The 12,904-nt window shown below is 44.7% G+C and overlaps 1 protein-coding gene across 3 annotated transcripts in view; it reads left to right on the top strand.

Annotated features, from left to right (window-relative positions):
• The window catches only part of LOC124015975 (RNA binding protein fox-1 homolog 3-like), a 459,039-nt gene that overhangs the window by 35,573 nt on the left and 410,562 nt on the right, over positions 1-12,904 (top strand). For all 3 annotated transcript variants that reach the window (XM_046331482.1, XM_046331483.1, XM_046331479.1), the window contains exon 2: positions 6,028-6,157. The gene's annotated coding sequence lies outside the window, so the exon portion shown is untranslated. The remainder of the gene's footprint in view (positions 1-6,027; positions 6,158-12,904) is intronic.

Here is a 12,904-nt window from a genome sequence, read left to right as displayed (position 1 = left end):
TATGAACTTTTTTCTTATCGAGTCCAATCTTCCCGAGTTAGATGAGCAAGTTGGTCATACAATGCTTGTGTTTTCGACCACTTTTGAGTTCTCAACCACTTTTCAGTTGAAGTAGCTTTCTTTGTGCCGTTTTGGAAATTGGAAATACTGTTTAATGTCTCTTATTAGACAAACATACAAAATGAAAGCATTCCCTCTTGAACATACCAAGTGATTAAACTTAATATCTTTGAAATCTACACAGCTTAATCTTGTGCAAAGATACACTAACTGCTGGCAAAGACCTAGAAGACCAAAGTGTAAAGAAAGCGATCAGCAGGATAAAAGTGAGTGAGAGAAACTGAGAGAAAAATGAGTACATGTGGTGAAGGGCGTATGATAGAGGTCAAACTCAGCCCCATGTGCACCTGGTCCCCCTAGCGAGGCCATTTGCTGTCACCTCCACTGCTGCTCTCCACCACCAAGACACCCCTCTCTGCATTCAATCCATTCAGGAAACGCTGTGCCCTTCCCACCAACATCCTGATGTTTGATTCATTCTCCAACACCCGGAGGACACTCATAACAAAAACAGAAAAAAGGGAGGAGAGAAAAAGAAAGAGAAAAAAATAAAAGAGAAAAAGACTGAAACGTCAGAATTGTAATTCCCATTTGTGGATGTGAATGGAAGGAGGGGCCCAACACAGAACAAAAGAGAATACGTTGTTTGATGGGGACAAAGGACAAAGAGGAGAAAACAAACAAATCAGGAACTCCTCCACCCCACCGCCAACCCTCCTCTCCTTTGCCTCTTTTGTTTGACTCAAGGTTTGTGGAGTGGATGGGGCCTGGAGATGCCTGCGGGGGGTGGGGGGGGTTGCTTTGCTCGGCACCTCTCAACGTGCTCTCTCTTAATCAGAGGTTGATTAAGCACACTTTGAGAAGCATGGATTACGGGGCTCCCCTCGGACCAAGCTAAAGTGGTCGGAAGGGAAGGAAGGCAGAGCGTGTATCGCAGCCAGGGGAACTTTTGATGTGTCAGTCAGTGCGTCGGGCATGGTTTGCTTTTATTGACATTTACATTACATTTACATTTAAGTCATTTAGCAGACGCTCTTATCCAGAGCGACTTACAAATTGGTGCAATCACCTTATGACATCCAGTGGGACAGTCACTTACAATAGTGCATCTAAAACTTAGGGGGGGTGGGGTGAGAGGGATTACTTAACCTATCCTAGGTATTCCTTAAAGAGGTGGGGTTTCAGGTGTCTCCGGAAGGTGGTGATTGACTCCGCTGTCCTGGCGTCGTGAGGGAGTTTGTTCCACCATTGGGGGGCCAGGGCAGCGAACAGTTTTGACTGGGCTGAGCGGGAGCTGTACTTCCTCAGTGGTAGGGAGGCGAGCAGGCCAGAGGTGGATGAACGCAGTGCCCTTGTTTGGGTGTAGGGCCTGATCAGAGCCTGGAGGTACTGAGGTGCCGTTCCCCTCACAGCTCCGTAGGCAAGCACCATGGTCTTGTAGCGGATGCGAGCTTCAACTGGAAGCCAGTGGAGAGAACGGAGGAGCGGGGTGACGTGAGAGAACTTGGGAAGGTTGAACACCAGACGGGCTGCGGCGTTCTGGATGAGTTGAAGGGGTTTAATGGCACAGGCAGGGAGCCCAGCCAACAGCGAGTTGCAGTAATCCAGACGGGAGATGACAAGTGCCTGGATTAGGACCTGCGCCGCTTCCTGTGTGAGGCAGGGTCGTACTCTGCGGATGTTGTAGAGCATGAACCTGCAGGAACGGGCCACCGCCTTGATGTTAGTTGAGAACGACAGGGTGTTGTCAGGATCACGCCAAGGTTCTTGGCGCTCTGGGAGGAGGACACAATGGAGTTGTCAACCGTGATGGCGAGATCATGGAACGGGCAGTCCTTCCCGGGAGGAAGAGCAGCTCCGTCTTGCCGAGGTTCAGCTTGAGGTGGTGATCCGTCATCCACACTGATATGTCTGCCAGACATGCAGAGATGATTCGCCACCTGGTCATCAGAAGGAGGAAAGGAGAAGATTAATTGTGTGTCGTCTGCATAGCAATGATAAGAGAGACCATGTGAGGTTATGACAGAGCCAAGTGACTTGGTGTTAGCGAGAATAGGAGAGGGCCAAGAACAGAGCCCTGGGGGACACCAGTGGTGAGAGCCCGTGGTGAGGAGACAGATTCTGCCACCTGGTGGGGTGAGAAAGGAAGGAATGCCCAACTCGGGAGGGTGGAGAGGGGATCTGATGGTTCACAGGGAAGATCTAGAAGGATGAGAGCAGAGGAAAGAGTTGAGCATGCTGTGCAGAGGAGAGCAGTCTCAGTTGAGTGACTAGTCTTGAAACCTGACCAAAGTTTTTCTGCTGACCCAATGGAATGGTCATCTGCAGAGAGGAGGAGGGGGGGGGGGGGGCGGAGGATTCAGGAGGGAGGAGAAGGTGGCAAAGAGCTTCCTAGGGTTGGAAGCAGCCTTGATTTGTGACAGATCCCCCGGTGCTGGGGTGAGAAAGGAAGGAAGGGAGGGTGGGGTGGGGAAGGTTAAAAAAGATTGAGATGCTGTGCAAGAAAAGAATCCTCCAAATTCTGCTGACCCAATGGAATGGTCCCAAGCGTAGCACGGCGTGCACTGCATAAAAACCATGAACAAAGCATCAGCAGCCGAGCAAAACGATTGGCTTGATTGATACTAAAGACATTTCCCACCGAGCCCCTACGCTTTGAATCAGAGAACACAATGTAAACAGCAGGTTTCACTCACAGATATTGTCTCTCATCTACCGTTAATGTGTTGAAGAAAGTGCCTTTGCATAGGTTTCAACGTCCGTACCCATTTCTAGACAGCGTGTGTCGTTTATGGATTCATGGATACTAATAGTATGATGCTTTCTTCCCGTGTGCTGTGCTCTGACTGGTTTGTAACCCCTTCAGAAAGGGTAGGCATTATTCATGTTGTGCTGGTAGCAGCACTGTTAATGTAATGAGTCAGGTTGTTAATGTGATCTCGCCTCAGACACAAAGGGTCAACCTGAGACCCTGGCTGACGCAGACAGAGGCCTCTGCGCCCTACATAACAACGATGGGACGTGTCATAGCTGATTTATATTGCCTTTGAACCTGCCAATAATAAGACCTTGTGGGCTTGCCTTTAAAAGAAGCCTGCAAAAGAGAGCACTGGCAGCCAGGGAGATAACATGAACGCTGTGTTCCCACCTATTGAAAGCCTGGCGCGGTACAGCTGAAGGCTTTTAAAGGCACCCATGTAATCTAAACGTGTCATTTCTCTCACACAGCACAGCACAGCGCTGGGATGCATTGATATCAGAAAGCCCTGAGATGAATCTGACTTGACCTGTGAACATCAGAGTCGATGGCTTCTGCATCGCTACACAGGCATGAGAGGAATCAGCAATGGGTTCTAGGAGATAGGCATCGACACAAATTCAACTAGGCACAACACACCATTTTCGATAGCATACTGTAGGTACAGAACATATAGATTTAATAATAACGAGATACGCATTAAGGTCATTTCAAACTGTCAAGTCTCTCCAGACAGGATGTCAACCAGTCTGCTTATCATTTTGCCACCATTTTATTTACATCACAGAACATAGCTGCACAAACACCCTATCCATCCCTGAACACAACGCCATGGTAACTGCAGGAGGGAGATACACTGTGTGTTTTTGAAGCAGCCTTATTAACTCAACCCACTTGCCCATGTAATTAAAGTGTGCTTACAGTGCAGCTAATATTCACAATGTAACCTGCGAAGGCACACAGTAATTATGTGGGGCGTGACTGACAGAGATCAGGCAAAACAAACAAAGCGGGCCTGCCATCAGTCAAGTCAGTGTTGGGCCAGGTTAATAAGGATGCTCCTGCAGCCCCGTTAGATGAAGTCTGGGACTCATTCCTAGCTAATCCAATTACAGTTTCATTTTAAGGAGCTTTTTTACAACGTCACTGTCACAGACCATTTAAAATAGTCCCACTCTGGACCTTTATGAAGCTATCCTAAGTGGACAGTATTAACAAGGTAAAGAAAGTCCTTCACGAGAACTCAACGAAACCTTGAGAGGAACCAGACTCATTGACATGGGCAAATACCAAATTAGAGGAAATTTGACTTGTCTGGCCAGTGCAAATTGTGACTATATTAGAGTTGGATGGGTACAGTCCGGCTCTCTCTGTCCCGTGGGTCTGGGAGGCAGACAGGACAAATCTGGGTTTATTGGGAGAATCCCACATGTAGTGGAGTGGACCTGTGATCGATTGGGATCTGAAGTGGCTTAGCTGTGCCACTGCGTGTCAATAGCGTCACCTTCTCCCTTACCTCTCTGATAAACCGTAGGCTCCTGCTCCACATATACCCCAGGCTGTGGACACACAAATGGTCTGTATGCTGAGCCATCCCTGAATCATCCCAGTCTCTAAATGCACCAAATGCAGGAGCCCAGACTCTGAGGGGTTAAGTGTTGAATTGAGGAGACATTAGAATGCACTTCACAGCACCCTGGCATGGTAGATTGAAACAAGGATTTAATTGGCTCCATATCAGGGTTAGATAGTGCCGTTGTTGACTTTTGATAGAAAAACAAGGTGACTGATATTACGGAGATAAGCAAAAATCCCAACTCAATCACATCAATACGTTTCTAAGGCGTGTGCAGGTGGCTCACCTTGCAACCAATGACAGTGGCGCTCGCTGAAAAGATAGGCATCGGAGGTTGTGTCTTGTGTCTGCATTGTCACACGTCTATCGCTGTGTGTGTGCATGTCAATTTCTCTGACAATCATCACAGTGCAGTTGTTTCAACATGATCTTGGCACAGAGGTCATGGGATTCAAAGGCATTTCAGTTGCTCTAGTTCCTGCTTCCTCACAGAGCATCACAGGAAGCCCCATCAAAAGGGTCACCTTTGAGCAGTGCTTTGTGGGTATTTGTTTCATAGGCGACTGTATTACTTCACCCGTACACTATAACTGTGAAAGCTGTTAGGATGTAATTCCACACACATGTATCTATGAAATTTCACTCGTTGAGGTATTAATTTTAAAAAAAAATGTTTTAATCTATTTTCTTTAAGAGGACCCATTTCTAGGGGATTTGACCTAACAATGGAAGGCCTAAACACTTAGTGGCAGCAGGACATGTGCATTACAGGTGAAGCTCTTTCTTTGTGTGGCGAAACCTCAGACTGGGTGAACACACTGGTGTTGACACTGTCTCTCTTTGTCTAAGCCCATTATCTTGTGCCCCGCAGTTTGCTTCATTCATTCCAAAATGCCACTCTTCGCATATGAGAGCATATCAGTCTCCATGGAAACTCATTTTACCAATACTTTGTTGGCACCAAATGACCCTGCTCTCATACTTACCATCACAGCTCTTTGCATGGAGGTGGCCTGTTTTCATTTGGAGATGAGACATTTTAAGGCAAATGTAGCCCCCCGCTGGTTTGCTCGCTGTGATACTGAATTCAGAGGTGGAGCATGTAGAAAGGCCAATGTGATGTATTCATAACCATTTCCAGAGGTTTTCAGAAAGAATGCTCACTGAACTGTTTCTATTGAGGACATTTTGTTGGTCACATACCTTCCATTCAATCTGTCAGATGGCTTGACTTACAAATCATCTTCTGTTAAAGTGTTGTGGACATGTGGAATCTCACTGTACTCTAATCACATATCTAACTTTAATATCATACCCATAACCACCTCAGCAAGTTACCTCACTGATTTGTTTAACTGATGAAAATGTTTAACATACTCAGTGCACATTGCCAAATTTTCAATGTTTTTCACAAATGAGTTTTTTACATTTTAATAACTGACAACCACAGATGGCAGTAGCATAGTGCACGGACATAACATGTACATCTGTATGCTCTATTTCTACGTTACTATCCTTAGCTATTTCTGTAGTTATGTATTGACCAGGATCAGTTTCAGGAAGTATTGGCTGTGGATCAATGAGGTCACAGGATTCTCGTTGGAATATTTACACTTGTGTCTTTCTCTGCAAGGCCCACAGATAATTGGTTGAAGGGAGAGTCCAGGAAGGTCAGCCAAGAAAGCAGCCGTAGGTGCCAGCGTGAAATCTACAGCAACTACAATTACTGCAACAGTGAGCGGCTGGAACAAGGTGAATGACAGGTAGGAAATAATTCATATGAATTACCTGCTGTATTATGAATAACCACCTGCTGAGAGGACATCACACGGTCAGTTATAAGCCAAATTGGTTTTCAATAGTGCTTTTTTTGTCATTTGTTGGCAATTACCCTAGTTCTTGTGATAATATAGTCACAAATGAACCCCTGAGAACAATGGCTTTTTGGGCGGGACAAGGTTGAAGTTGGCATGCAAGTGATCACACAATTATAGTTTGGTTACTACTCTGTCCTCTGCTATTTTTTAAAACGTATTCTATTGAAGCTGATGCTTACCTTTTTCCAAGCCAGCCTTCTCCTATTAATAATTAATTATAAATTAACCAAACATGCAGTATATAGCTTACATTTTACACTTGACTGTGACACACACTACTACTGTAAGTTATTCTATAAGAAATCCTCCCATCCCAGAGATCACTTATCACATTACGTTTTTTGAGGCGGTAAATATCTGACCTTGCAGTGCAGAGACATAAAGTCTGTCACTCAAACAATTATGACTTCTTTGTTTCCCTCTGGATATCATTCTCGAGAGGAGACTCAAGCAGTCTGAGTACTTAAACCTGGTGATTCAGTGCTCCTAGTGGAAGGGTTGTCTCTCCCCATCTCCAAATCCTAGACTGGTTGCCTCAGGATACAGAGGATGGGGAGAAAAAGCCTAATTGGTGCTGAATGAAGTGTGGACCATTAATGGATGGCAATAATAGTTGAGATTTTACGACTCCCTCCACATTAGGCCTTTAAGAGACTTTCACCTGTAGAAAAGGACACCTCGTACTTTCTGCTATCTCTTCCTGTCAAGGTGTTACAGTGTATGATAAAGGACAAGAGGGGGGAAACCTCCGATAAGGCCATGACAAACAGCAACACCTGATGTAAAGCTGTGGTGTATGTATTACCCAGATAGTTGGAAGCTTAACAGTATCATTCATGAAGGACAACCTATTCCAAGCCGTTTATAATTCCTTTGTGGTTGCTATGACTGCCAGAGGTGAACAGCAGGGGGTGGTACATGGAATGGCTAGCTGGTGTAATGTAGTCACATATGTGGTCTCATGTCCCCTTGCACGGTGTTGACCGCAACATTCGGTGCTCTCAGACCTTTTCTACAGGAAAATGATGAAGGCTCCACACTGTTTGCATTTCAGTTGATGAGGAAATGTCAGAGCATTTCAAAGATGGCTTCTGTTTACCCATGTCTAATAACCCTCTGCATAGGAAAGCCTTTGAAACACTTACCATGTCCAGAGACATTGCATGATCGTGTTGGAATCTAGAAGAGAAAAGATTTAAGAAAATATAATACTTTGATGAATGTATTCTGTGTTATAAAACAATTTGGGAAACATCATTGGTGCAACACTAGATGACATAAAAGGGTCTCAGAGCTACAGTAAAAAGTCTATAGTAGCTAGAAACTAAATGGTGAAAAATCTCCTAACAGTAGGGAAACAACGCAACACATGGACCTAAGGAATTGTTGATTCAACAAAGGTAAAAACCGTCATTACAATACAATATTATTTCAAAGTCTAGGGTTATTGCAATTTCTCACTTGATAAATATCAATTTGAGACAGACAGGGCACATTTGCTTGGGAGTGTAATATTTTTCTATGTCAACTACAAGTCCTTTTAAAGCAGAGGATCCAAGTATTTTCACCTCATTTGATCAATGTATTTCATTTGAATCCTATCATTTCTCATGCACCACCATTCACAGTGAAATTGTCACTCTATGCTAATTTTTCTGTGTGAACTGGAGATCAGAGATGGTTGATTGTGGAGGACCCTTGTCCAGACATATTTCACAGTGTCCTCTGAAGGAGTAACTCCAGCACCTTGTAAGGTGACTTCTCATTATACTTCAACTTCATGTTATTAACTTCCTGTTAACAATGCAGGATGGATAGCAGCAGTGGCACCCCGAGGGCCCTGGCTAAAGTCTCCTGTAGTGTGGCTAGTAAGCCTATATATCTCACTTTCAATGAGAAATGTCTGGAAAGGGAAATTAACATAGGCTGCATCATAAAAGACCTGACAACAGAGCTGATACAATTACAATAGAGTGATTAAAAAATATGAAAAAGGTAATGCATTACATTGATCATAAATGCATTCCCAATTAATTTAGTTGAACAGTACGCTATAATGTTGTAGTTAAAATATGTCCTATTAGTGTTTGGCTCATGCATGCATAATAATTAATTATTGAATAATTGTTAGTGTATTTCAACAGTGGGCAAGGCTGTGAAGGATGATGTATCTTCTTCAGTGGCTGTCCAGAGATAGGGCTTAATTACAGTGGATTGCCTTATCTCCTCGCTTTAATCCGCTTTTTGGAGTCTCCCCCGCCCGCTCACACCATCTAGTCGATATCATCAGACTGCTGGCACAGCCACAGAGAGAAAGTGATCCCCATTTCTCTGTCACATTAAGGGTCATTCATGGAGTCTCCGCCTCAGCCCTGACTTGTGGAAGAGCTGAGAAGAAAGGTCTGTATAGAATATAACCCTCATATATCAGGTCAGAGCTCCCTGGCACATACACACTAGTATACTCTATGTCAACGGATTAGACTTCAACAATGTGTTACTATAACGCTATCAGAAAATTGTCTCAGTTCTTTACCAAAAGCAGTTTTTATGGACATGGCCTCCACTAGCTGTGATGTTTTGAAGGTGTGTTTATATTCGGATGCTTTCCAGTAGTGCTTTACTTCCATATTGCCAAAAAGGGTTTGTCAGTTGGATTAGGACTATGATAAAAGAGGCAATGTTGTTGAAATTGCTCCGTTTCCTTCATTTACATGTAATTCAATCAGTCCATTGAAACAGCGGGGGGTGAAATGGCTAAATTCTGTACACCGAATACAACATGCCAACTGCTGATCTTGTAGTGATGGTAATAGCACTGTCAAGTTTGACAATTCCGAGAAAGCAATACTGTTATTCCCCATATTCATTTTTCTAAATCTAATTTTACTTTCATTTCTTCACCAACACAGAGCTGTCAAGCTGAACATGTAATTCAATGAGCGTTAGCCGTTGGCTCGATCATTTCTTCATTTTATTTTTAATGGTGCATATACCATTCAAAATGACTTCAGTTTGAGGATACGTAAATCATTTGGTGCTTCTATTGGACTTGACTGTGGTTTGCAGTAATCTGAGGCTGTGTCCAGGCCATATTCATCCAGTGTTATGTATGCCAGTGTTGTTGGATTGGGGGAGAGGGAACATTTCATCGGAGAGTGATGTGTACTGCAATGCCTGAGACTATGGCCCTCTTTATTCAGAGTTGCGGCCGAAATGGGCTGTCAAAATGGAGGAAATTGAAACCAGTCAATATTGCACATCTCAGGCTGCTGAGGCATTGTGAGAGCACCCTATCTTAAATTGCCAACAGCAGTCAAAGCCAGAGCAGATATCAACACAAGGGCACACACACACACACACACACACACACACACACACACACACACACACACACACACACACACACACACACACACACACACACACACACACACACACACACACACACACACACACACACACACACACACACACACACACACACACACACACACACACACACACACACACACACACACACACACACACACACACACACACACACACACACAAAGCCCTCCCCCAGTGCCAAATGCCTCATATCTGTTGGAACCACAGAGAATGGCATCTGAAAAACATGCTTAAGCCAAGGTCGTTCCTTCCTATGTTAGAAAGAAACAGCAAACTAATGCCTGCATCTGTCTGGCAGTCATCAAGTCCCTTGGACCAATCACTCTGTGAGAGCTGAGATCATTTTAATGAGAGGAGGTGAGTAGTGGTTTCTCCTCTCAGCTTTCAGCCCTCAGTGGAGCACTATGAAAAGAGCTTTCCAGGCAAACAGTTTGCTGTTCTCAGGATTTGGAGAGACCTTTTTAATCCCCACCACCTTGTTAAATAGCGGGATTTGAAGCCTGTTTCTTAATCAAGTCTCAGTACAAATAGGATCATCTCCCGTCTTTCTCAGCCTTTCCCTGTGCAGAGTGGGAATTATAGGTGTTCTAGTGGTACTCGTGTTGGTTGTTTTACCTGAGACGTTTGAACAACACTTCAGCTGTTTTCAAGCAGGCGGCGGTACACTACAGTAATTTTCATCAGCTCGCTTGTTCAGGTAATGTTCCTCCAGGAACACTGATCTCAGGGCTTATCTTGTTAAGAGCCCCCCTGCCATCTTAAAGAAATGACTGGCTGGCGGAGACTGGGCCCAGCTTTTAGGAACATTATTGGGGATGGGAGAATGACACTAATTAGACTCATTGACGTGTTTAAAAATCAAGCTCGGTACATTCACTTGTTTGAATTTGCTTGTTTGAATCAAAAGCTGGATTGGTGCTCAATTGCAGAGTAAAAAGTATAATCTTCTAGTTTGAAATGACATAGAGAATCAACACAAATGTGTCATAATATTAGGTATATCGAACACACTTTGGATGGAATTGTATCATGACACAATGCATTTCAATGCACACAAAAAGTAAACAATATATTTACCTGCACAGGGACACAATAGGAAGCAGCTTCTGAGGTGCAGCTTCTGAGATGGGTAGGCACAATGTTGTTTACACCTGCAATACAGTGTAGACATGAGACAAAACAGTAGATTGAAGAGGAAGCACTCCCCCATCAAAATCAACGGGGCCGCAGTGGAGCGAGTCAAAAGCTTCAAAGGTTCCTTGGCATGCACATCACTGATGACCTAAAATGCTGCCATTACCTTGGGGAAGGAGGCGCAACACTGCCACTTCAACCTTACGCAGTTGAAGAAATTCTGCATGGCCCCTAAGACCCTCACAAACTTCTATAGATGCACCATTGAGAGCATTCTGTCAGGCTGCATCACCGCCTGGTACGGCAACTGTAACGCCCTCAACCGCATCACCGAGGGCACACTGCCTTCCCTCCAGAACATTTATAGCACTCAGTGTCAAAGGAAGGTCAAGAAGATCAGCAAGGACCTCAACCACCCGAACCACGGTCTGTTTACTATGCTACCATCTAGCTGACAGAGACTGTACAGGTTTATCAGAACCGGGACCAAGACACTGAGAAACAGCTTCTATCACGAGGCCATCAGACTGTTGAACAGCCATCACTAGCCAGCTACCTTCCCGGTTCTCAGCCCTGATCCTTGAGACTGATGCCCCATGTATATACATTCGGAAAGTATTCAGACCCCTTGAATTTTTCCATATTTTGTTACGTTACAGCCTTATTCTAACATGGATAAAATAGTTTTTTCCTCATCAATCTACCCCCTAATGACAAAGCAAAACCAGGTTTTAGAAATGTATGCAAATGTTTGCAAAAAACTGAAATATCACATTTACATAAGTATTCAGACCCTTTACTTAGTACTTTGTTGAAGCACCTTTGGCAGAAATTACAGCCTCGAGTCTTCTTGGGTATATTGCTACAAGCTTGGCACACCTGTATTTGGGGAGTTTCTGCACAGCAATTTTCAGGTCTCTCCAGAGATGTTAGGTCGGGTTCAAGTCTCGGCTCTCGCTGGGCCACTCAAGGACATTCAGAGACTTGTCCCGAAGCCTCTTCTGCATTGTCTTGGCTGTGTGCTTAGGGTCGTTGTCCTGTTGGAAGGTACATTTTTGCCCCAGTCTGAGGTCCTGAGCGCTCTGGAGCAGGTTTTCATCAAGCATCTCTCTGTACTTCGCTCGTGCACCTTTCCCTCAATCCTGACAAGTCTCCCAGTCCCTTGCCGCTGAAAAACATCCCCACATTCACAGTAGGGATGGTGCCAGATTTCCTCCAGATGTGACGCTTGGCATTCAGGCCAAAGAGTTCAATCTTGATTTTATCAGACCAGAGAATCTTGTTTCTCATGGTCTGAGAGTCCTTTAGGTGCCTTTTGGTAAACTCCAAGCAGGCTGTCATGTGCCTTTTACTGAGGATTGGCTTCCGTCTGGCCTCTCTACCATAGAGGCCTGATTGATATAGTGCTGCAGAGATGGTTGTCCTTCTGGAAGGTTCTCCTATCACCATAGAGGATCTCTGGAGCTCTGTCCCGATTGGTCAGATTGGCCGGGCGGCCAGCTTTAGCAAGAGTCTTGGTGGTTTCAAACTTATTATATTTAAGAATGATGGAGCGAAACGTCAATATAGGGACAAAGTGTCGTACTTCAACTACTCAGACACGAGACGTATTTGGCAGGGTCTACAGGCAATCACGGACTGCAAAAAGAAAACCAGTCACTTCACAAACACTGACGTCTTGCTTCCAGACAAACAAAACACCTTCTTTGCCCGCTTTGAGGATAATACAGTTCCAACCGAGGACTGCACCCCCCCCTCCTTCTCCATGTCCAACGTGAGTAAGACAGTTAAATGCGTTAACCCTCAAAAGGCTGCCCTAGCCGCGTGTTGGTGTGTTTACGGACATATACAATCTCTCCCTATCCCAGTATGCTGTCCCCACATGCTTCAAGATGGCTACCAATGTTCCTGTTCCCAAGAAGGCAAAGATAACTGAACTGAATGACTATGTCCCTGTAGCACTCACTTCTGTCATCATGAAGTGCTTTGAGAGACTAGTTAAGGATCATATCACCTACACCTTACCTGTCACCCTTGACCCACTGCAATTTGCTTACCGCCCCAATAGGTCCTCAGACGATACAATCGCCATCACACTGCACACTG

The sequence above is a fragment of the Oncorhynchus gorbuscha genome, linkage group LG26 (genome assembly GCF_021184085.1).
Source record: "Oncorhynchus gorbuscha isolate QuinsamMale2020 ecotype Even-year linkage group LG26, OgorEven_v1.0, whole genome shotgun sequence".
Taxonomy (NCBI): domain Eukaryota; kingdom Metazoa; phylum Chordata; class Actinopteri; order Salmoniformes; family Salmonidae; genus Oncorhynchus; species Oncorhynchus gorbuscha.
Note: the sequence above shows the minus strand (reverse complement) of the source record. Positions and strands in the feature narration are given on the sequence as shown.